Raw genomic sequence first — 2,500 nt, 5'->3', positions numbered from 1 at the left:
TGATATCATGCTCAACCTCATCCAATAATTGTTTATTAATGGTTAAAAAAAATCGTGCAGTATGCGTGCAGTATGAATTTCCTTTGCGGTACAACGTGAAATCACCAATTTGAAATTTTAGGTGTTGACGACAACGTGAGCATATAGCAATGAACCGTTTATTTTCTATTTTTACTTTAAAACCGTAGCTACAGGATAGTTCGCCCGAACTGTATATGTAATAGTGACCGAATAATCGTAAAATACTTGCGATATCGCTGAGTTCTATTTTGAAGTGACGTGTTCCTTGACGTTGCCGTTGTCTTTACATGGAGGTCGGGTAACCCTGCCTTGGTGGAACCCACCCTGCCTTGGTAAAATAACCCACCTGTCCATAGAAACCCATATCTTTTCAGCCTCGCGTTTATATAATAGGCGAGATAACTCGCCGAGACGGATTGCACCGTCTACCAGACCGGGTAACCCGGCCAGCCGGGGTCGCGTTTTGCCATGTAAACGCTTGAATTTGGGGTAACCCGTCAAGCCAGGGTCGGCTCGTGTCGCAATATATTGCCTTTGGCGAAGGCCTTGCAGCATTAAAAATGATAATAAGAAGCCGCAGCACTGAAAAGTTGAGCAAGAGTAGCTAATGGGAGAGAGAAAAAAGAAGCATTAACCGCCAAAATGCGTCCTTCACCTGCCGTTTTGCCTGTTTACGTACTTAACGACCCCGCAGTTGCATCGAGAAAAGTCACCCAGGACCCCGGGGTGGTAAGAGTGCATGTAAACACGAGCTATTTTTCGACCCCACCTACCGGTTACCCCAGTTCCATTTAAAAGCACTTAACGTGATTTTAAAAATTTAATTTTGAGAAGAGGAGTAGGGAGTGTTTTGAAATAATTAGCCGATACTTCAGAGCAATCAAGACTGTTTTATTTCCATTGCACTATATTCTCTGATATTTCGTTCCACTAGGCTTGTCGGACACGACAAAACAAGTCCCAAATAACCGCCCAGTTGGAGGTCTCGACAAAAATGTAAGTCACGCTTATTCTATTCAATATGTGTAGTAAGGCCTTACTAACACAGAGAACCCCAAAAAGCAAAAAGCCAAAAAATATATATGTTTCATTTTCGACGAGGGACATGTCTGTGTTTTTCGTGTAAGTGAACTGAAACGACAAAAAAAATAACCGTTAAACCATGAAAGCTTGGGTACTTATTGACTGAGTGGGAGGGCCGGAAGGGAAAATATTTGGCCCGAGGTCATCATGGTGTACGGACCAAGCGCAGCGAGGTCCGTGCTCAATGACCGAGGGCCAAATATTTTCCTGTTCGGCCCGACCTAAACTCAGTCAAAAAGCATTTTATCGCATGGGCTCTTTACACTATTCATGAGCACTCAGAATATGAAGTTGGATAAAACAAGTCACAAAAATTTGCGCAGAAAATTTATCTAATATGTAGTTTGGATTTAATTTTTTTGGCTGTAAAACACTCGGATGTTAAAAAGCGACGAAATCTTTTAAAATCACATCGCGCTGAGCAGTATGTGTTCCTATAAACAGGGCCGTCAAACGGGTATTTTTGCTAATAGTTGTACAATGAAAGCGCGCGGGGGGCCGTATGGGCCATATGATAAGTTTAATTAGTATCACCCAACTAGTGGACTAATGCAAATCCTGCATTTTGATTGACTACGCTACTAGAGGACTATTATTAGTAGTCCTCGAGTAGCGAAAAGCGTGACGCTTTCTTTCGTTTTATTCCCAAATAGCATTTGCTAACTTTATTATTGCCTTCGCCCTCAAGGGCCACGGTTCAATTGCCTCATGGGCTATTGACCCGTAGCCCGCAAGGGCTACGCGTGTAATTGTTAATAATCCCCCGATTGAGACCCTCTAGTGTCCCGCCATCTTTGGTCATGTGCTTATTATGTTCACGTGATCGCGTTGAGCATCGCTCTTGATCACAGATAGGCATGAAGCCAGGCGATCCATAATGTTTTATATCGCTTTCCAGTACAGGACAAATACTACGAGACAAGTGAAGACCATTGAGAGGGAAATTTTCCGCCACAAAAAGCTTAGCTCTATTTTCCGATCCGACTCCAGCTGAAAAGGCACCTTCGTTGCCGTCATCTGCTTCGATACACACCCATTGCAGGAAATCCTCCTTCACTTTTATTTTCATTTTCGTTGTAAAGGCCTCCAAGATCTTTCTGTTCGCAAATTAAGGTCGCCCGAAAGAAGGAAACATTCACTGCATTTTGTGCAAGGTAAGCTTGCTTAACTAACAAATTTCCACTTCTTAAGCGGTGTAGCGGTCCGTTTATTTCGTTGTTTTAATATATGGCTTTAGAGTACATGTATACATTCAATGAATCTGCGTGTAAATATGTTGTTGTTCGAGATAGGCTTCCTTCACCATTGTTTCAACCAACTGTTTTCCCAAATTGAGAAATATTGTGACAATATACGCCTTTGTACGGAGGAAGCGAAGTTAATGGTTAAATTGAAT

The 2,500-nt window shown here is 42.3% G+C and overlaps 1 protein-coding gene across 5 annotated transcripts in view; it reads left to right on the top strand.

Moving 5' to 3' along the window:
* The first annotated feature begins 1,949 nt into the window (after positions 1-1,949).
* The window catches only part of LOC137997681 (protein NLRC3-like), a 102,694-nt gene continuing 102,143 nt past the window's right edge, over positions 1,950-2,500 (top strand). For all 5 annotated transcript variants that reach the window (XM_068843825.1, XM_068843823.1, XM_068843824.1 and 2 more), the window contains exon 1: positions 1,950-2,258. The gene's annotated coding sequence lies outside the window, so the exon portion shown is untranslated. The remainder of the gene's footprint in view (positions 2,259-2,500) is intronic.

The sequence above is a fragment of the Montipora foliosa genome, chromosome 3, assembly GCF_036669935.1.
Source record: "Montipora foliosa isolate CH-2021 chromosome 3, ASM3666993v2, whole genome shotgun sequence".
NCBI lineage: Eukaryota > Metazoa > Cnidaria > Anthozoa > Scleractinia > Acroporidae > Montipora > Montipora foliosa.
This window is presented reverse-complemented; position numbering and strand designations above follow the sequence as displayed.